The 23,030-nt window shown below is 48.8% G+C and overlaps 1 protein-coding gene across 7 annotated transcripts in view; it reads right to left on the bottom strand.

Moving 5' to 3' along the window:
- The window catches only part of PCMTD1 (protein-L-isoaspartate (D-aspartate) O-methyltransferase domain containing 1), a 327,051-nt gene extending 316,900 nt beyond the window's left edge, over positions 1–10,151 (bottom strand). For 2 of the 7 annotated variants that reach the window (XM_085605645.1, XM_085605641.1), the window contains exon 1: positions 9,979–10,148. The gene's annotated coding sequence lies outside the window, so the exon portion shown is untranslated. Of the gene's footprint in view, positions 1–9,944 lie in introns of all 7 variants that reach the window. The other 5 variants (XM_085605646.1, XM_085605642.1, XM_085605644.1 and 2 more) reach the window with 4 other exon arrangements.
- Between the last annotated feature and the right edge of the window lie 12,879 nt (positions 10,152–23,030).

Genomic DNA, 23,030 nt, shown 5'->3' with positions numbered 1-23,030 from the left:
CCCAGCCAGTCATTGTGATAAAAACACTTGGACTGCATGCATGTCTGGCATTTGAGTTTTTTTTACCTGGATAAGTCCACGAACCACTAATAAGTGTACTGTCATATTTGCTGTCTGTCTCTGTCTTCTTCTTTTGTTTTATCTTTCTTTTAGACTATACATTTTTATTGTTTTTAATACGTGGATATAGTGTATGTACTTTTTGTAGGATTTATAATTGTGATATAATATTTGTTTTTGATACTTGATTAATTTTTGCATCTCCCTCTTGATTAATTGATATGCTGTCTATGTAATACATGAAATTGTATAGTGATATATGTTTTTCATAATATGAAGATTTATGAATTCTGTATAATGAACATTTTTTAATGGTTCCAACATTTTGTTTAAAAAACATAGATGGCATTCCATTATTAGTGAGCGGTTGTCTTGTGTCATTGCAAATATAGGTTTTTGTATGATTGATATGAATTGTTTGCGGTATATTTGAGATGATTGGTTGAACAATTATTTTATTTGGTAACCAAACGGAATTTATCTTCTTCTTTGACAGGTTTTACAATGTCAGAGCTTAATGGCACAAATGTTATGAATCCCTGAACGATAAAAGGCTGAGCTGATTATGCTGCAATTCGAAGATCTGATCTTCCAGTTGTATATAGATCGAAAATGTGTTGTCATGCCCTTGAGAGAGCAGAAAGGAATATAAAATAGAGTTTTACAATTTTAAAAAAATGTTATCTCCGAGAAGCTTAATAACATTGCACACATGGATGTTAACAGGATATGGTTCATCAAATCTGGCCGGCAGAGAAAATTAAAACTGCTCATGACTCTGCTGCAAGCAAAATTAAACAATAAGGCATTTAATTTTACAGCAATGTGTTTACTTTTATTGAGTTTAGATACTACAATTCCAACTTCTTAAATAAATGTTTCAAGTTTGCACAAAGCACATGAGCTTAAGGGCTGTAAAAATGTAACCCCATATAATCTAACACACAGAACTTTCTACTTGGTGTAAGAAATTGGACTTAATTATTCTTAATAGAGAGGTTTTGACCTGACAAAAGGGTTTGACAGGGTAAATTGCAATGTTTGGACTGCTATAGCCAAGCTAAAATGTTAAGCCTGACCCCATGTTTTCACATCCACTGTAGTAAATGGCACACTAGGAGCTGCAGTCCACTAGTAGAATTTAACCCCTTTGGTGCGTTGGACAGCTGGGAGCCGCCCAACGCAACGGTGCTCGTGTGCTTCGGACTTCTCCCGGCCATCCGCGCCCATGACACAGGAAATCCCTCTAGGGCAAGCACCAGAGAGATTTCCTTTTTTCCAAAACAACTTCAGGAGCTGGGGAACAGCTTCTCTAGCTCCTGAGGCTGTTCTGGGTTTTTAGTGAAATGAAGATCAGCGTGCACGGCGCGCGGACGTAATTTCACTGAAAACGAAAATGAAATGAGTTCTTCTACTCATTTCACTTTCAATGTTTTGGTGCATGCAAGGCTATCTCAGCCTCGAGCACCAAGGCAGACAGGAGAGGTATCATTGGAATGGGGAGAATCAGCCCTTTCCAATGGAACTCCTCCCCAGTGGATCTCTGCTTGGGGATCGCTGCAAGAGGGTGATCCCCAAGCAGAGATCCTCCCACTAGACACCAGGGAAGGATCTCTTAGGCAAGGGCTTTTGCTCCCCCCAACGTTCTTGGATTAAATTAGTGTTTCTGTCCCCCCCCCACCCCGGGTCGGGGCAGAAAGCCAGGGACTATTTCTTTCGTAGCTGAGAGGTGGGGGCTGCCCCGAATGGGCATGCCAATGCCCCCACCCCCCAAAAACTTAGACAGTCTTTCTGCCCTTCCCCCCAGGAGGCAGATGGAGGCAATAGCACCTGATCTGCCCCCCCCCCCCGGAAGAGGGGGGAGGAGAAAGCCCACTAGATACCAGGGATTTTTCTTTTAATTCGTAGAGGTGGGGGCTGCCCAAAATGGGCATGCCAGTGCCCACACCCACCCAAACACAAATTAGACAGTCTTTTTGACCCCTGGGGGAGAGGAAAGCCCATTAAGCACCGGGGATTATGTGCTTCTTGAATACGTTGGGTGGGGGCTGCCCACAATGGGCATTACTATGCCCTCACCTCCCTAAAATACGAATGGGACAATCTTTCGGCCCACCTTGGGGGTCAGACGGGGATTAATACCCACAATTTGCCCCACAGAAAGGGGCAGAAAACCCACCAAACACCAGGTTTTTTTTTCTTCAATTATGAAAGAGGAGTGGGGATTGCCCACAATGGGCAAGACCAAGCCCCCACTCAAATGAAATTTTGAAGAAAGTCTTTCTGCCCCCCCCCCCTTCCCCAGGGGACTGATGGGGCACCCGATCCGACCCCCAGGGGCGGCAGAAAGCCCACTAGGCTCCAGGGATTATGTTTTGTTTTAATACGTAGGGGTGGAGGCAGCCCAAAATGGGCATGCCAATGCCCCCACTCCCTCAAACAATGATGGGACAGTCTTTCTATCCCACTTGAGGGCAGATAGTGAGGCCTACTAGACACCAGGGATTTTTTTGTTTTTTTATAAAAGAGGGATGGGGCCGCCCACAATGGGCATGGTCATGCCACCACCCCCATAAATGGGGACCGATGTCTTTCTGCCTCTCCTTGGGAAACGGTAATGCAATAGCCCCTGGTCTGCCCTCCCCCATGAGTGGGGGGGCAAAAAGCCCACTAGGCACCAGGGACTATTTGTACAAAAAACAAACATTTCTGAAAACTAGACACTTGGGGGAGCCCAGGGAGGTGTGGCTTGCGTGGAACCCCCAATGTTTTCTTACTATTGGTTTCACACCTATTTTTACCACTAACTGGAAGGAGGTTGAAAGCACAAAAAATAGGACAAATAGGCTATGTCCCAGTAAAATGCCAAAACTGTGTAGAAAATGTTTGTCTGCCCGTTCCTGAAAGCTGGGAAGGTGGTGATTTTAGTGCTGGAAACCCTTCATTGATGCCATTTGCATGGGGGAAAAACAGGTGCGTTTTTCTTCCACACTTTTGTCCCACTTTCCCCCCCCCCAAAAAACAAAATGTAGCTGTATTTTGGCTAATTCCTCTGCCCCCTCCTGTGGGTGGACTGAAGCATATGCACTTGCTCTCAAGATCAGAGAGCAATCTGGTAGTCCCCTTTCTAAGACTCCTTCACTAACCTCAGCTCTCTCTCCTTGCACATACTCCTCAGATCTGCCATGCTGAGGCTCGCAGTCCTGCTCAGATCCACTTCCATTGTTTCAAACATCACAGGTGCAAAAATGGAGGATAGGAATGGAATTTAGAAAAAATAAACCATTAAAAAATCTGAAGCCATTTAAAAAAAAAAATAAAGTCAATTTGGATGTAAAGTACAGAAGCAATTTTTGATTTGATCTTAAATTAAACCAGTAATGATACAGCAAAACAGAAGCCTGGGATCCCACCACTGAACACCAAGATAAGAAACTGGATCATTTTTTTTAGTGGGGGGTGGGGGGGGGGGAGGGGGAGTATAGACCTGTCAAAGAGTTTTTTTGACAAGTCAAATTGCAGTGCTTAAACTACCATAGTCCGGCTACAATGGTAGGCCTCAAGCCATGCTTGCACTGCTAGTATAGTGGGTGGTATAATATTGGCTACGGTCCACTAGTGGCATTTAACTTCCAAGTTCTGAGTATATGTTCTACTATATACTAGGGACTTATAGGCAAGTTAAATATACCAATTTGGAGTATGCCAATTTGACTATGTTAAAAGGGGGAGCACAGGTACCGTATCACTCATTAACAGGGGTAAAGTGCACAGAGGTCTAAAATCAGCAGAAATATAGGGTCCAGCAAACACCCCACAATCTGGTGTGACCACGCAGAAAAGACAGATTTCCTGTACTTTGTGTTGACGGTAGACAGATTTACTGACTGCAAATATGCTAACAGTGGATGTAGATATAATTTGCTAAATATGGCCCCTCATGTGAGGGGGTGTATAATGTGTGTGGAAGTGTGCAATCACTTCTAGCACAGGAAGTAATTCATAAAGAATAGAGCCTGTTGTGAGAGAGGGCGCTGTGTGCTACCGGGAGACAAGCTGTGTAGACTAAGGCCTACTACAGTAGGTTGAGAAATTGTGGAACACCTTTTAGACAAGATGGATCTGTGACTGGCTCCTACCAGGCCATGAGCAATGACACTGATCAGGAGCTAGAACCTGCCACAGACAGCAGAGAATTTAAAATGTGATGCACTGATGTTGTGCTACAGCGTGTAACGCCCTGATTGGGGCTGGGCTGTTTATCTGATGCGAAAAACTGTGCTCAGTCAAAATATTTAAGTGCCCAAAAGGCAAAATGTAAACAATGGTGTGATAGAAAATATTCATGTCAATTTTTACAGCAGTTTTTTCAGAAGAAGACCCAGATAGAGATCTGTCCAGAGATTAGATCTCACAGGGATCCTCCGTGTGGTGCCTCTGGGATCAATGTCCATGACCTTCCAAGAGTGGGATGGGATACTGGATGAAAGTATCATGCCAACTGATCTATGTAGTCAGGAGGTTATTTATTTGTAGGAGATTCACAAGATAAAATGTAAAAGGATACATAAATAAGTAATGAACTTGGTTACTCACTAGAATTATAAATTGTGTGTGAGATCATTTTTGCAGCTTGTATTCTTAATGATCAGTGTATTTTCAACAGTCAAATTAATCAGTGAATTTTGTTTATTTCAGGCAAATACCCATAAAGGTTACATAAGATTTACTTTTTGTCATTTGTATGATTTCAGACTTACTTTTCGTAACCTGAACAATTTCAAAATGTTGTCAGATATTTTTAAGTCATGTACCAATCCATAATAAAGACACGTGCAACAAATGCCAGGACTATAAAGAACACAAGCTAAAACAGCTACATACCATAAGGATATAAGGAAATCAGCTTACCCATTTTGTTATCCAGGCATGATGCTTACTTAGAACCTATGGCACTATAGGGCTCTAGAATAAAGAAAAACAGCTAGAGGGGTTTGAAGACTCGGTCAACTACAACAGAATGCTAATGAACTTTTCAAACAAAGCAAGAAAGATCACCAAAAAAAGGAGAAAAGTTGAGAAAACTCTGCATGTGTAGCACCTCTAAGTGCAGGCATTGCCTGTCTAATGCATCTCATGAAAGAGAGGCAGATGTGTGAAAACCTGATAAGGTGACCACTTGCAGTGTCCCACTTCTCCTCTTTAGTAGAATCTTAATTTATTGCTCTTTTCCTCGCCTGGCTCCTTTTACCTTCCATCACTGTCGAAGAGGACATTATCTCTCCTTACGTGGATTGGCACCTTTTAGGAGGATTTTTCTTTTCCGGTAGCATGAGTGACTTAGAGGATTTCTTGGACAGAAGACCCTTACACCCTTGTGTCTTGAGAAGAGACTGCTGTGAAAACTACTTATCAGCTGTGTACTTGTTTCCTCACTTTAAAAGTCAGGCTCCTGTTTTGAAGTGGGTGAGGCCTAGTCCTGTACTGGTGCTGATTAGTCTTGCGATTGGTCTTAGTCATGCACAAACTGAAGATTCTGCAAGGTGACCTCACAGCATATGGAACCCAGCACTTGCGTGCCTCAGTGCACCTCCCAGACAGCAGTGGACACTGTTACATGACAGGAACGTAACCAGTAACCAGGAAGTGTATGTCTGCTAGTGTATTGCAGGGCTACGCCTCTGATTACTTGTAAAGAAACGGCCTACAAAGAACTCTCAGGCGTTGCTGTTTGTATAGCAGAGGTCTGGAAAGCACTTAAAAAGTGTGATAATCTGAGCGCAATGAAGTCCATGTCATCATCCACTTGGTGGGTTGTTTACTGTGTGTTTCACTTAAAGTGGGTTTGTCTAACCTACATTTGCTTCACTGGTTAGGTGATTTTGTAGAATGACTTTGGCATTTGAGCACCAGCACATGTTATATTAGCTCTGGCATTAAGAATGTATCTTTCCAGTTTCTTGTAACAGTGGTGGAGCTGGTTTCTGTTTCAGGAATATTGACATTAATTTAGGTGGGTGCATACATAACTTTTGGGCACCATGCAAAACGTCACAGCGCTGTCATTATTAGGTCGGGCCTGGGCAGCGCATGGTGTATTCGAGTATGGGCCTGAAGCTCCACCCTCTCTCCGCCCATATTTTCCATTGGCTTGTGTCATTGTCCATTGTAAAAGCTGGCTTCCAATTCGCTAATAGGCTTGTTAGTCCCTCCTTAGTACCGCCTTGTCTTCATTTGTAATCTCCCATGAGGACTGGCCCTTTTACTTCTGTTGTTACATGGTATTTCTTATTTAGTCTGTAAGCACTATTTTCTTTAACGAGCTTCTCCCACTGCAGGCACAACATGCTTTCCTGCAACATTGAGCGGGCCATGCGCGCTTTCACTTTCCAAGCAGCCCAGGACAATGGTTGCCGCTTCTTTGAAATGAAATAGGTCTTGCATACACAAGAGTTTGTGCTAATGGCATTGTAAATGACAATGCCTTTTATTTATGGGTTAATCATCAAAACAGATAAATAAAAGGCATTGTCATTTACAATGCGAATAGCTTAAACTCTCGAAAATGCAAGACCTATTGCTTTGCTAATGTTCGTTTCTTTTGGATCCTGGAGAGCCTGATATCAAATGGAGCACGTTTAAATATATTTTCACACTTTATGCAATGGTGTTTGAGACACGCATTTGGACACAGAGGTAAACCTTGTCTGGGTCCTGAGGGAGCAAATACATTTAACTTGCCAAAATAAGATTCTGATGGGACTACGACTTGAGTGAGTACGAAATGTGTCTGTTAAAGCCAAACACTTTTTGCTGAACGCATGCACTATGGGAAGCATCATTTACCATGCAGTCTGAACCACGCAGTGCCTTTACAACGCAGTCTGAACAACTATTGTGTCTTTACCATGCATTCCTTTAGCACGTAGGTCGTTACAATGACTTGCTTTATGAAACACAGTGTTGGACTTGTGTTGGATTTTAAGTCAACACCTTCCCTAGCGATACACAGACTGCAGTTGGAATAGAGAATTATACTATTCCAAAGTCCAGAGCTTCCCTAAGGCAAGTCGCTGTAACAACTTGCATGCTAAAGGAACATGTGGTAATGACCATGTCGTTGTTCAAACTGTGTTGTTAAGAGATGTGTGGTTTAGGTATGTGTTGTTCTGTCATACAACCACTCACTATACTCAAAATGTACCTCTTTAAAGCCTGCAAGAAGAGATGGGGAGATGGATAAAGAACATGTAACCACGTTTAAGATGCCAGTTTCAAAATGCAAGTTTGGACCGACACTCCAGGAGAGGATTAGAGACAAATTAAAATAAAATGTAATAGTGATAACGTGTGTGAGGAGTAGTGGTTAATAATCTATTCCTCTCTGAACAAGGAACTATTAACGTCAAAGAAAATGTTACATTTGCGTGCGCGCACTGATGAATTTAGACACAAGAAGATGATCAAAGAGGTAGGAGTGACAAGTGCTGAAAGTGGTCAAACTGGACAGAAAGCAATAATGATGGACATCATGAATGTAAAAGTAGGAAGGTCTGGTAACAATTTCAAGGGTGTGTGTTACTGGTGCGGTGAGAAAGGGCAGGTGGCCAATCTGTAAGGGTTTCCAGCTGTGGGTGCCTTCTGCAAACTTTGCAAGAAAAAAGGGCATTAAGCTAAATGGAGCAAGAGGAAGAAGTTTAACAAGGATGCGATTGAACGTTTGTGCTACGGGTGTACACAGACACCTTAAATACCCAAGGATATTGTAGAGCTGAATAGACTTGATGTAGAGAAGTTATTTTACTTCTGGACATGGATGACATTGATACCTTATGATTAGGACTCCCGGTGTTATTGTATTTATTTTTTGACAGTTCCATCTGTATTTAGCCACATTTATTTTTTGTTCACTTTTTCTGTATTTATCCATTTTTAGTTTGGTTTTACTGTATAAATTAAGCTGCAATGGGTGTTCTGCCACATTTATTTTACTGATAAATGTATACTCACATTTAAATGTCCAAAAGCTTTCCTCAGTATACAGCGCAATAGTTATCTGAAAACACTTGCATTGTATAATAGCATAAATAACGAATAGTGAAACAATTTCAAGGTGGTGACTGCCTTAGATTCAAGAAGGCATCGAAGAAGTCAAATTCTGAACAGCACTGAGGGTGTTAACCCATCCATTAACGCAGTTGTAACCAAAGCAAATCCAGGCGGGTCAGACTGACGCCAGAGTTTTAGCTACCCACCTATGACAACTCCATATACATTAATTTAAATGGAAACCATTCACCCAGTGCTTATTTTGAAAAGCTAGAAACTACCTTGCCATTAAAGACTTATGCTGAACAACCTTTGCACTAAAGCCCAGTGATACGAAGAGAGGACCTTTAGCAATGTGGTGGGCATACGTTTTTTTTATTTTTTTATTCTGTTTATTCAACAATTTGCTCAGATACATTACACTTATTCTTTACAGTCAGTTAAACACAGGTTTAAACGCCCACTGTTGTCTCCCCCTCTCCTCCCCCACCCGTGCAATAGCAAAGGACGCTGATGCCTAATATCACCACCCGTGGTCTATCTGAGTGGGCCCAACATCAGTCCACGCATCATGTTGAGGATACTGGAGAATCTCTTCTATGTTCCGTGTAGCCTTCCCACCCACTCAGACCTTCGTCCACTTCCCTGGGGACATAAGTTTATTTGTTGTGTTATATTTATTGTTAATTACTGACATTTACTGTTATATGTATTTATTTATAAAGCGCTTGGTAACTAAAGGTGCATCACGTCGCTGAAGAGATTCTGTACAGGGCTGAAGGAGTGAGACAGAGAAGGAATAATGTCAACGTAAAAGGGTCTAAGGAATAGAAGGTGCGAGGTGAGTGGCAACATAACTCTCGTCACAGCAGTTACACAATAGTTGCTTTCACCCGGTTTGCCCTTTTGGCATAATTTCAACCTCACCAATATGCAACAGGTTTTTCAGTGCGCAAGGTATAAAGTGGTCCCTGTGGCTCTCAAACTAGATTTTCAGTGTATCAATGCGGAAAAAATGGAAAGGTAATGTTGCGTTTTCGCCGTTGTCTTCACTCATGTGTAGCTGTAAAGTTGATCTTACCGACACCTCTGTTTTATAGTGGGAGCCCGGAGGGACAGGTTCTGGTAATGCTTTGCCACAAAATACCAACATGGTGAGGACTGGGCTGTTGGACTATTATGGACACGACGTGCACAATGATCTATGTTGCCCATGCATTACAATACAATGTCTCTTAAAGTTACACGGTTACAGGTACCAGCTACCAAAATGGCCCCCGCAGCAGTACGGACGGTTATTTGTCAAATTTCTGGAACAAGAAGATGGGCCTTTGGGACACAGACAGTAAAAACTTGAGACAGAGACAGTATAGACCACCGGCAGCAGACCCCGAAGACAGCGCTAACGACAGCCACAGACATAAAAAACACAAGCGTAGATGGCCCTGCATTACAAACACTGAGCTAAGGGCAGGGCTTAGAAGAAAGCACATTATACAAGTCTGGAGCGCAGCCAGGTGGAAGCTGTCTGGCAGCACCGTCGTCCGCCTGCTGAGGCTCAATAACTCCACAACACCGGCTCTGCACCCCACCTCCATGAATAACATGTCCTAAAAACGCATCTTCTCTCGCCGCAGGGTTCGCCAGTTCCAATTCACTTGTACTAAGTGACAATGTGCAAAATTGCGATAGCAAGACAGTTACTTTCCCAACGAAAGATCGGCTAAGTGGCGGAACACAATCAAAGGACAGCTGTCCTGCTCTAGGGAAGAGAGGAAACTCCAGTCCCATGCCTCCCCCGCATAAAAAATATCGGATGACACCATTGTAGTTACCTTTTCCCTGGATTGCCTGGCCGCTTCACGTTACCTGTAACTCCGTCGAGACGTAAGCCTGTCAGGCCATGACCGGGGACAGGGCTCCAGCATCGGCACCCCCTGTACCTCAGCTCTCACGGTCGAGATGAAAAACATAACCCTGGGGAGGAGGCGGGCGCCACCACTCTGTTTACAAGCCTCAGCCAATGGCCGCGCGGCGTCACCAGGGAGAGGGGGCGGGACATGAAGTACGCACTTCCGGCAGCTGAGCGCTTGTCAACATTGGGAAGACTTCACCCCTCCTTGTCTGCGAAGAAAAGCTGGCTGCCGGCGCGTGGGCCCTTGTTTTGAAGGAACCGGAAGTTATGTTTGTCACACGTTGTCAGACGCATCGACATACATAATAGTTAATGTATAGCTACAGTAGGTATGGCAGTAAATCAGAATTCCCCCTTTCTTAGCTAAATATGATAGGAAGTAACTGCGCTTTCACTAATAGCAATCTGGCGTCCTAAACAGGCCATTTTTTGCCAATGTCCCTAAAACCTAAAGTGCATTGCTAACACATTTCTGAATTCCACGAGTGACTAGTTAAACCAGTCTTGTTATTTAAAAAAAAATTAGAATTATGGGACTTATAGTCTTATTTAACCCAGTATAAAACCAAGAGTAGCAGTCTCAGAGTTCTAATTAAAAACATGGGACTGGCCTAGTCTGGGAAATATGACAGCTATGTAAGCGTTGAGGCTTTTCCTCTACAGTGAGGTTGGTAAAGTGATTTTTATGAAAATGCATAATTCCATTACAGGGTGTGGTCAGCCTAATGAATTCTAGAGTTTTAGAAAGTGTGTTTATTTTAACATGAATAATGTAGGCCTCGATTGCAAAATGGTTGTTGCAGTCAGCATCCATCTTCCTTGTCAGCTCTCTGTCCTATCCCCACCAATCACTTAGCACACAATTGTTAATTTGTAAATTATACTTTAACAACGTTATCAACCTTCATTCTTTTGCTGCGTTAGCTAGGGCAGGACTTTAAGTGGGATGAATGCCGCTGACCGCGGCCCCCGCAGGGGGCCACTAGAGCGGTCGGCGCCCTAGTGTCGCCTGGGCACCGGTCACCCCTCCCCGCCTCCCCCTTCTGGGGGGCAGGGACTCCGGCCGGTGTCCCCCTCCTCTTTCCTGCCCGGAAGTGACGCGAGGGGCGTCACTTCTGGGGCTCCTCTGTGCGTGGGGGGAGCCCTACCCCACCATGCCGGCGACCTCTTGTTTGCCTCGCACGCCGCATCCCTCCTCGCACACCGGAGGGTCGCTCGTCGTCGTTTCGTCGTTGCCTCCATTTAGAACGGTGAGTCCTGCTTGCTACCTCCGCCCGGCCCTGTCCCTGGGCAGCACCAGGTTGTACGTGGCCTTGACTGCCACGGGCGGGGGAGGCGCGAGCCTCGTGCGTGACCCCAGGTGGGCTTTTGGCCTGGCGGTCTGTATTATGGTGACAGGGGCTTGGTGCGGGGCGTGCGACGTGCATTGCAACTGGGGCGGGCACGGGCTCGGCGGGGGGAAAAGCCAGTGTTCGTGGAGAGAGTCGCAAACCCCCCCCAACCGGACATGGCGCTGGACCTAGCGTAGGCCAGCATGCAGCTCGTTGGGACACCATCGAGGAGTGCAGGGTCGCAGGCTGGTTTGCTGCCGCTGTGGAGGCCTTAGTTTATGGTTTGCGTTATCTGTAGGGCGGCGGGTGTGGTGATCATTCCTTGGGGTCATCGGTGCTCACGCTGGCTCTCCAGGGCCTCGTGGTTGAGACCGCCCGTTTTTAATGTGTGGGGCTCGGGCGGCCACGGACACTGGACAGCTGAGCATGCAGCACGGTGAAATATTCACTTACGATGAGCCTCAGGCTCACGGCCTCCGGCGCTCCGGAGAAGGGTCATGCTGCACCCAAGGGTGGGGTTGGTCGGCACAGAAAACAGGGCTTCGCCGGATCCGGGTAAAGGACGCTACTGAGGCACGCATCCGATCCCAGCGCACAGCTCCACTGTAGGTGCATTGCCATGCACCGCTGCTGCCTGTGGTTCGAGGCTCGTTCTTGCACCTTCATTGGCAAAGGAGTGTCATCTGTCCCAGCATCGTAACCAAAATCCTGCTCCTCGCGAGGTATTTCCTTAGCTATTCGCTTCGGAGCTTCCTTTTATCAGGGCGAGGCCTCTTTGATGCGCCCGATCTCGCCGACCTCGGAAGCTAAGCAGGGTCGGGCCTGGGTAGTTCTTGGATGGGAGACCGCTTGGGAATGTGAAGGTAAACACAGTGCCCATGTTCAGCGCTCCAATACCTTCGGGTCTAGATCGCACTATATTTAAATATGCAGGGCTTGAAACCAGGGTGCGAGCTTCGAGGTCGCGTCCATGTCCTCAATTCTGGGCAAATCATTTAATCCCTCCGTGTTTACCTGAATGTGAAGGTAAACACGGTGCTCATGCAAGCGCTCCAACACCTTCGGGCGAGATCGCGCCATATAAATATGCAGGGCTTATAACCAGGGTGCGAGCCTCGAGGTCGTGTCCACGTTCTTGATTCTTGGCAAACCATTTAATCCTTCCGTGTTTAGACGAATGTGAATGTAAACACAGTGCTCATGCACAGCGCTCCAATACCTGCGGGTCGAGACCGCGCTATATAAATATGAAATGAAATGAAAAATTATATTTATATAGCGCGTAACTACCCGGAGGCCTCGTCGCGCTTCAGCAATTACTATGACGAGCTCCAAGGTACATTAGCACGCTTTCGCAAACAAATGGGTTTTTAGGACTTTCCTGAATGCCATCCTATTGTTGATCTGTCTAATACTCACAGGAAGGGAATTCCATAGTTTGGCGGCAGAGTGTGAGAAAGAGCGACCGCCCCAACGGGCTTTGATAACCTTTGTTGGAGTTGCTAAGTGCAGTGAGCCGGAACGAAGGGCTCTGGAAGGGACGTAAGGCACTACAAAGGGGAACAAGATGGCAGGGCCTGTTCGATGAAAAGATTTGTGCACTATGCACATCGCCTTAAACTGAGCTCTGGCAGTCATTGGGAGCCAATGAAGCTCCTTAAGGGCTTTCTTAGCTGATTGCCAACGAGGAATATTAAACAATAGCCGGGCGGCACAGTTTTGGGTGACTTGGAGCCTTTTGGTCACCGCTACAGGGGCGCCCAAATATAAGGCGTTCCCGTAATCCAGGCGAGAGAGAATCAGGGCCTGAACCATGACTCTCCTCGCCTGGAAAGGGAGCAGAGGAAGGACCTTGCGGAGCATTTTCATTAACCCAGCACAAGTTGAGGCAGTCTTGGTGGCTTGGACCGAGAAATCAAGCGCCCTGTCAAGCCAGATTCCAAGGCTCTTTATCTGGGGCTTAGGGAGGGGAGGAGTGCCAAGGCATGTAGGCCAAATAGAGGCCAAAGTGTTCGGTAAGGAATTACCTAATAACATGATCTCCGTCTTCTCCCCGTTAAGTTTAAGACAAGACGCATGCATCCACTCAGCAACAGCCTCTAGACACAGACCCAGGGTGTTAGATGACCCCTCCGAGTGGTCCAAAGAGACCACCAGTTGGGTGTCGTCTGCGTAGGTGACGATACGCACACCAAAGGGCTGAACTATATTTGCTAGAGGTTGCATATAAACATTAAAAAGAGTGGGGCTCAGGGACGAACCCTGCGGAACCCCACAACTGAGTGGTTGCTTGGCCGAGATCGTCTCACCCTCGAACACCTGAAAAAAACGCTCATCCAGGAAGGAAGTCAGCCATTCCAGGGGCGCGCCCGACACACCCATGCCTTTCAAACGATGTAATAGGATGGCATGGTTGACAGTGTCGAACGCGGCACTGAGGTCGAGTAGTATGATGGCTGCTTTTCCTCCCTGGTCCAGCACCGCTCTAGTCTCTTCTGTTACTGCTATAAGGGCAGTTTCAGTTCCATGCTGAGGGCGGAAACCCGTCTGAGAGACACATAGTAGGCTATTAGATTCTAAATAGTCCACTAAGATGTTATTAATGTGTCTCTCAAGAAGTTTGCTCATCCAAGGAAGTAGGGAGATAGGGCGAAAGTTGGCCAAATTGTTCTGATCTAAGGTGGGTTTTTTCAGAAGTGCCCTAACCATCGCACACTTCCATTGGACTGGGACAGAATTCGAAGCAATGGAAGCATTGAGGACATCCAGGATGGCAGGACGGATGACGTCGATTACTTTGATAAGAGTCTGAGGAGGTGCTGGGTCGTTAGGGGAACCCGAGGTGACTTTAGGGATTATTCCATCCAATAAGGAGGAGTCTAAAAGGGGGAATTTGTCCAACAGGCAAGAAGTCATCGTGTCGGGGTCCATTGTGGTGGTAGGCTCCAAGTTCCCACCAGCTATGGAGAAAGAGGAATAGATAGTTGAAATCTTCTGGGAGAAGAAAATTGCTAAGTTATTGCAACGGGTTTTTGCGCCGTCAAGTGACTGACGCTCAGGGGGAGGGGGAGTGATTAAGGATTTAGCAATTTTAAAAATTTCCTTAGGAGAATTGGCAGCTAAACAAATTTTTGATTCATAAAACTGAGCTTGGGCAGATTTAATTTCACTTTTGTAGAGCTTTATAGCAGCTCGGTACTCCACTTTTTTAGATTGAGAATATTCTTGTCTCCAGGCTCTCTCTAGTTTGCGACAGAGTTGTTTCCTAGACCTGAGAGCAGGCGAGTACCAGGGAGCAACTTTGGGTCTATTTATTAGATGCAAAGATTCCTTTGGAAGGACTAGATCGAGGGTGCTGGAGATCCAATTGTCAAAATTGACAGTGGCTGTGTCGGGGTTAGTCACCTCCGGGGCTGGCTGATCAATGAGAGCTAGTTTCCATTTAGCAAGTGGAAGTGAAGCCCATTTTCTTCCCCAGCGCTTATTGTGGGAGTGTGACATAGAAAAGCTGCCGGTAGACCAAGAAAAAGGTACCAAAAAGTGATCGGTCCAGGGTAGTGGTATAGGTGTCTCCACGGTTAGGCTCTCTAGATTACTGTAAATGTGATCTAGAAGATGGCCCCTGATATGCGTCGGTTGAAAGCCTTTCTGTAGCAGGTCCATAGCCTGCAGATTAGATCGAAGGCTATTGGCATCTGCGTCAAGTGGGACATCCAAATGCAGGTTCAGGTCTCCTAGCAGAGTAAAATTTGCTGAAGACAACACTAAGTCGGCAACTGTGTCCGTTATATTGGTGATAAAATTGCTGAGGGCGCCAGGTGGTCGATAGACTAACATACCAGAAAAAGTGTTTAAGGGGGAGAATTCAAGAGTAAAGTGTAAAGTCTCACAGGCTGGCGTAGAGGATGGGGTGACACGACATCTAAAATTGTCCCTGTAAATAATGGCCAGTCCTCCCCCTCTACCTGTCTTACGATCCAAACGTTTACAGGTATAGCCTTGGGGGGTGGCCCATACAATTGTAGGATCGATATCTAGCTGAAGCCAAGTCTCCGTTAAAAAAAGGGCATCAGGTTTAAGATCTTCTATCAACATAGCTAGTTCAATATGATGTTTTGGCAGGGATCGGCAATTGAGGAGACACATCTTCCATTTGCGCGTAAAGGAATGATTCCCTGAGTCTGGAGGTGAAACACTCCAGTCACAGGTTTTGCAGCGGGCCTTACGGTTTATAGGCAAGACCGAATGTAGGCAGGCAGCTTTAGTAGTAGAACGAAGTGCATGCAGCAAAGGAGCACTGTAAATAACACGGTTGCCTACCATGTCTGCGGAACTGGGGATGGGGACTGGAGCTGGAGCGACCGGTCGCGGACTGGCGCAGACTGGCTTCTCTTTGGCGCCTCTTCGGCGCGTCTATGGCGCTCCCGCTGCGCGGTGCAACAGTGGATTAAATAGATTAGGCTCAGAGAAGACTGGAGCGTCAACCCCCTAAGATGGCCGCCCTATAATGGCACCACCAGGAAGTGAACGCGCTCTGTACTCCCTCCACATCAATCAGCCTAACGCTGCGGTGGACCAGGGAGTCAGAGTACAATTCAATTTAAAATGACAAAAATAGCAGCAACAATGTAGCAAGCATAAAAACGTTTTTTAGATAAAACACCAATAGCAAAGCACCCACGATGTTGTTAGCAGGGCTTGTAACCAGGGTGCCAGCCTTGAGGTCGCGTCCACGTTCTCGTTTTTGGGCAAATCATTTAATCCTTCCGTGTTTACCCAAATGTGAATGTAAACACGGTGCTCACGTTAAGTGCTCCAATACCTTTGGTTGGAGTTTGCGCTATATAAATATACAACAATGGGAAAATCTTGCTGTTTCCTCGCGCGGGTCATTTTCTCCCTCCGTGTTTACCCGATCTCCCCTTTTGAATGGGAATGCAAACACGGTGCGCATGTTATGCGCTCCAATACCTTCGGGTCGAGATCGCGCTATATAAATATGGAGGGCTTGTACAGTCCTGTTTGTTTTCGCTCCAATACCTTCGGTTCTAGTTCGTGCTATATAAATATGCAAAAAAAAAAAAAGTCTTTCTGTTTCGAGTCGCGCGATAGGAACCTGGGGGGGGTTGCTGTTGGCAAGGGTGGCAGTTTCGGCAAAGCAACCGCGGGCCAGATGAGGTGAAGGGGCGGGCATAATTGGTGCGCGCTATGTCCCTTTCCCGGGGGAGGCCGGGCAAATTGTGCAAGCTCCGGGTGCCTGTAGGATCAGAACATCGGAGCGCACGTATGGTCAGAGGCAGTTTTCCCCAGGCCAGTCACAGCAAAGGTCCGCTTCTCTGTGACAGCAGCACGACCCACGGGATAGTTTAGGGTGTTATTTCAGGCTGCAGGGCAGAGGCTAAGGCTTTGCTGTGTACAAACTAACAAGTGACCCGGTTGGAGTGGGACCGCAGCCCGACGTCCCAAATGGCACATAAGTTTCATAGTGCGAAGTTAGCCAACTCCTCCCTGGGCAGCATACCCCTGCGCGAGCATAGGCGGCCAATTGATCTCCACCGGAGTGTCTTCCTGCAGCCACGGTGCCATTTGCGCTTTGGAGACTGAAAATAGGAGCTGGGTTGTGGGCGCGTCATCACGCGGCTGGCAGGGCCCCTGGGGGGTTTGCTTCGTGCACTATCTTCCCTGAGGCTACGCGGTGCATGCTGACAATAGAGCTGCCTCCTCACTAGGCAGAGCACAGCACGATGCATCCTAATTAATATCTGCCACTCCATTGCCATGGTTTTCTGCGCTGCAGGAAACTACCAGGTTATAGAGGCCGCCTGTAGCTGGCCTCGTGCTTAGGGCATAGGACACAGCCATGCTGGGCCCCCCTTGGTAGAGGCAACCTTTTCACAAGGGGGAGAACATTGCCGACTTGGAATCAAATTTGTTTGGCGGTAGCACCAAAGGGTTTTGGCGCACCTTGGTGGCATGGTTGTTTACGTGACTGATCATGGATTGGGGTTGTTTTGTTCACTTTATCAATCGAGTGGGTTGCTGTCCCATCCGTGGGATGGGTTTTTCTGCCACATAACTATTTCACTGGTGCAGAGTGGTTGTTGGAGATCAATGCTCAAGCATGGGCAGCGACCGGTTTGGCCTGGCCAGCAGGGAGGGGCACAGGCCTTGAGTAGGGGGACCGGCATACAGCACTGGCAGGGGTCCCTTTCTCTCACTTTACATCAGTGATGACCTTGGACCTGGGAGGCGTCAGGTTGCGTCGGAGTGGTGCTTTTGTGGAATGTAGATGCCGTGGGAAATATTTCATGGATTCATTCATGTTCCCCTACGTAGGTACCACATTCACAGTGAATTGTTGGTCATCTTGCCCTGCTGCACAGGCACATCCAAACAACTCTGTACTAAACAAAGCAGTGAGCAGGAGGATTGAGAAGTAGCGACTTGGATTCCTGGTTGCACTGCGTCGAGCCGTTACTTTGTACTAGCAGGAGGACCATGGGAATGGTGCGTGTTATCCATTCTTTGTCTAGGCAGCCTCAGTGAAGAGGGGACGATGGCTAATAGTGTATACACTTTGCACGAGTCCCTTGGCTTAGTGTTGGTTAACGACTCATCTCGCAGAGGCAAGGGATGTGTTGCCTAACAGTTGATATGGCCCCCGTAGTACACTTTGAGTTACACTCGGTCTCACCCAAACCAAACAAAAATCAGTCATAGGTCTTTAAATGTCCCTCATAGTTGCACTGGTATGATGAAAAGGTCACACATAGCAAACTGAGACCTTGGCAGCTATGGATGGGGCGGCTAGCTCTTGGTTGGCTACGCAAATGAGCCAGATTTGTGGCTTATTTATCTGATGCAAATAGAAGCATTGACTAAGCCATAAGATGAACTTGTAGGTGGATTGCCCAAATTGTACTGATCACAGGGATGCAATGACATAGCGGCCACTACATAGCGGCAAACTACACAGCGGCCACTAGGCTAAATTACAGCACAAAGTTTACTGTGTAATTTGACTAAGTAGGTGCCGGTGCGCTGCCCGTGACTTAATTGCTCACTGGCGCTTGGGACAGTCTGTCTGTCTATTGTAGAGATGACCCCGAAGGCATGGATTAATGCTATTGACATTAAAATCACTGTTGCCAGCTGTCCAAGCCATCCTTTTAGTTTTGAGGGCTTGAAATAGGCTGAATTTTCAAGTTTGCACGAGTTAGCAAGGTGTGGTGCATAAGGAAGTGGCCGCCGGACAGGAGTCCTGGCTTATAGTGGCACAATTGTCAGGTGTTCCTTAGAACTGCCTTGCGGTATGTAGCGCGCGCGTATGCCGATTCTAGTTTTGCGCAATACTGGGCGTCACGATATATGTGTCGCCGCGAACAGCCCTAGGTCAGAAATTGTGTTTTACTCTGCCTTCAGTTGTCATTGCGGTACGTCTGCCTTGGTGGTTACCGGACAGGGTGCCCTGGGTGGGGCAAAGCAGCATACCAGTTTGGGGTTAATTATTGGTGGCATAACCAATTTGCACTGCCAGGGGGCCATTAAGCTGAAAGACCACTCGGGGGCAGTCTCTCACAATTTGGCTGTATGAATACATTCTTCATTCACTATTCCGATAATGGGCATTGTGAGACCGGCCTCACGGCGTTGCCCTCTCCATCATCCCGCCAACCTGCAACCACCCTCAAGACACGACATCCCCGACTCCGGCCGCCCCAGCCACCCCCGATCCACGGGCCGGCCAGAGACCTGACAGACTCAACACCCTACCACGCATGCCCAACCGAGGGAGCGGGAACCCTCGAGCCAGACCCAGAGGCGCCAGCCCAGTCACACCTCGGGTCGCCTTCCCCGGGAGGACTCAATCGGCCACCAGGCCCTTGGGGAGCAGGCGCCTCCCCTACCGAGCGTCTGGGGTCCCTCCCAGACCCACCTGAAAAGACCAAAGAAGTGAGCGGCAGGAAATCCCGCCGAACCCCCTCCGTCACTACAGTCCCCCCTCTGCGAGCACTCCGGACTTCAAAGAACCTGCGGAGTATAACAAGGGGTGCCGGAGGAACAAGGACAGAGAAGACCTGGAACCATCTGAGCCTGCTGACGCTGTCGCGGCTCCTGAACGCTGAAGTCACCTGGGCCTGCTGAGTGACTCGCGGCCTCTTGCTATTGAACCATCTGAGCCCTGCGGACGAGGTCGCGGCTCCCGAACACTGATCCACCTAGGCCTGCTGAGTGACTCGCGGCCCCCAGCTATTGAACCATCTGAGCCCTGCTGACGGAATCGCGGCTCCTGAACTCCGACCACCTGTGCCTGCTGAGAGACTCGCGGCGCTCCCCTTGAGGACGACTCGGAAAGAGATCGCCCAGAGACACGACACCCTCCAGCTCGAGGATTGTGAGCTTCCGCAGGGTATTTCGCAGAGACACTATCTTGAAAGACTGTCCCGCTACCCCCATTCCCCACGTCTGATTTGTGGTACGTTGTGCCACTGCTGTACTATTTGCCTTTTGGGTCATAAAGATCCCTTGAAATCATCGATAAAAGAACTTATCGTCCTACAAAGAATACGTGTGGTGTCCCTCTGTTCACAGTGCAGATCAGGGTGTGCGCGCCTGGTTCGGCTTACTTGGGAGAGGTGGGTCAAAGGGGTGGGCAAGACGTGTATCGAACCCCCTTCCGGCGGACGCCTTTCCAACATTTGGTGGCAGACGACGGGATCCGAGCCGACACCGAAGGAGAGCGTGCAGTAAACAACTGACGCACTACCAAAACAGAAATGGAAGGAGAAACCTCCCTGGGTGCCACAGGTACCGAAATAAGCTCACCGTTCCGAGAAGATCAATTGGACTATTACACGCATAGAGAACTAAAACAGTTTTGCAAAGACCTTGGCATCGCTACCACCGGACTGAGCACAAAGGAAGACTACCAGAAAGTACTGAAAGCCTGGGTCGAGACGGGGGCGCCCCCGACCCAAACGGAAAGAGACTCTACCCATGAACAAACAAGCACCCCGGCGAGAAACAACGGGCCAGAGGGGAACCTGTCCTCCGAGGAACTAGCGGACCGAGAGAGAAGCCGCAACCACGAACTGGAACTGGCAAAACTAAAAATCGAGGGAGAGATAAAACTGGCAGAGAAGAAGTTAGCCGTCGAGCAGTTACGGCTACAAGGGGAACTCGAAGAGAAGAGACTCCAAAGGGAGCACGACGAAAAGAAACTCCAGCTAGAACATGAACGCGGCCTGAAGGAGATTGAGTGGCGGGCTAGACACGAAAAGTCACAGCCGCCCGGGAATCCCCAGCCCGCTCCCGCCGGGGAAACCAAAGTTCACATCCCCAAGGATGTGGTCAAGGAGTATTATAAGAACGATGATATCCAGCAGTGGTTTAAAGCCTACGAAGTCGCCATGACCTCTCACCGAGTCCCGCAGAAGGATTGGGGGGCTGGCCTATGGGACCGGTTCTTAAGCGAAGGAAGGGACACTCTGCTCGATCTGCCCTCCGCGGTCATGAACTCCTACAGCCACATGAAGGAAGCCCTCGTGGGCCGGTACGGACTCACCCCCGAAATGTACCGACAACGGTTCCGAGATTGCAAAAAGATACCGGGCACCACGTGGGTCGAATACGTGAACTTTTACAGCCGAGCTTTGGACGGGTGGATCAAGGGCAGCAAGGTCTCCACCTTCGAAGAACTGTTCGATCTGATCGCCTGGGAACATTTAGCGGCCAATTGCTTTATAGAACTGTGCCAGCATCTCCTAGACAGTAAACTCACCGACCCTCGGAAGCTGGCCGCTGAGGCTGATCGTTGGGTGAACACCCGGGCCACCCGGGGCCCCGTGGGGGACTACGGCCGCAACAGTCAGGGTCCCCCCCGCCAGAGGGGCGGAGGGAACCACGGCCGACCAAGAGACTTTGCCGGGGGGTCCTCCACCAGCCCCCCCAGCAGCCCACCAGCGGCGGGTTCGGCCCAGTCTCCAGCCAGCACCGGAGCCCCAGGACGACCAGGTCCACGAGCTAGGATCACCTGCTTCCGCTGCCAGCAGCCCGGACACTACGCCAATGACCCCCAGTGTCCCCAGTATCAGCGAACCACAATGACCAACAATTCTGAGAGCCTCTGCCAGATGGCCCTGGTGCCCTTCGAGTGGGGAGGGGTCTCCGGAGAACTGAAGGTAGCGGTCCGGACCTCGCAGCCCGTAGACTGCCTCCTGGGCAACGACCTGGAAAATTCCCCGTGGGGGCAGGTAGAACGAAGAGCCCACCTAGAGATGATGGGCCTACCAGAATGGGTCTGCGCCACCACGCGCTCCATGATCGCACGAGTGGCCCCCTCCAAGGGCGGTGAAGCCCTCTTACCGAACACTTTCCCCGAGAACAGGGACCCCCTACCAGAAGCAGACAACCCTCCTTCCGAGGAAGAAGGAGACACTAACCCAGGGGAAGGACCGGAACCTTCCGCCCCAGAGGCCCCGATGGAACCCGAAGAACTGCCCGAGTTGGCCCAGTGGCACTGCGAAGGGGGGCCCTCCCGCGAAGAGTTCTGCCAGGAACAGACCACTTGCCCCTCCCTCGAGGGACTTAGACAACAAGCCGAAGCCCAGGTCGCCGGTGATCAAACCGGAACCCATTGGGTTTATTGGGACAATGGCCTCCTCTACAGCGAGCAAAAGTCCGCCGAGCTAGGCGCAGCACGAGTACTGGTGGTACCCCTGCGGTTCTGGAGCCTCCTCCTGGGCCTGGCCCACGATGTACCCTTGGCAGGACACTTAGGCCAAGACAAGACATACCAGCGATTGGTGACCCACTTCTATTGGCCCAAGATGCGAGCGAATGTAGAAGCACACTGCAAGTCCTGCCTCACGTGCCAGGGCAGTGGGAAGAGTGGCGTAAAACGCAAAGCTCCCTTACAACCGTTCCCCGTTGTAAGTACCCCGTTCGAGCGGGTCGGCATCGACATCGTGGGACCCCTGGATCCGAAGACCGCCCAGGGCCACAGATTCATCCTCGTCCTGGTGGACCATGCCACCCGCTACCCCGAGGCCATCCCCCTCCGCACCGTGACGGCTCCCGTAGTGGGCCGGGCTCTCATGGGGATCTTCTCCCGTGTCGGATTTCCCCACGAGGTTGTGAGTGATTGCGGCACGAACTTTATATCCTGCTACATGAAGTCCCTGTGGCAGCAGTGCGGAGTCACGTATAAATTCACGACCCCCTACCACCCCCAGGGCAACGGCCTGGTGGAACGCTTCAACCGAACTCTGAAGGGAATGATCCTGGGCCTCGAAGAGCCCCTGCGCCGGAAATGGGACGTCCTCCTCCCTTGCCTCCTGTTCGCGTACCGGGAGGTTCCCCAAAAGTCTCTGGGGTTCAGCCCCTTCGAACTGCTGTACGGACATCCCGTTCGAGGGCCCCTAAGCCTGGTCAAAGAGGGCTGGGAGACAAGCCCCCGGGGGACACCCCCAGATGTGTTCCGCTACATCCTGGCGCTCCGCAACCAGACGAGGAAGTTTAGGGAACTTGCAGAGGCTAACCTCGAGGCCAGCCAAGAAGAAATGAAGCGCTGGTATGACCAGAACGCAACCTTGGTCGAGTTCCAGCCGGGCCAGCAGGTTTGGGTCATGGCTCCGGTGAGACCCTGCGCCCTACAAGACAAATAGACTGGTCCA

This window comes from Triturus cristatus, chromosome 5_1 (genome assembly GCF_964204655.1).
Source record: "Triturus cristatus chromosome 5_1, aTriCri1.1, whole genome shotgun sequence".
NCBI classification, from domain to species: Eukaryota; Metazoa; Chordata; class Amphibia; order Caudata; family Salamandridae; genus Triturus; species Triturus cristatus.
The sequence above is the reverse complement of the archived record's forward strand: the minus strand, read 5'-3'. Positions and strand labels throughout refer to the sequence as shown.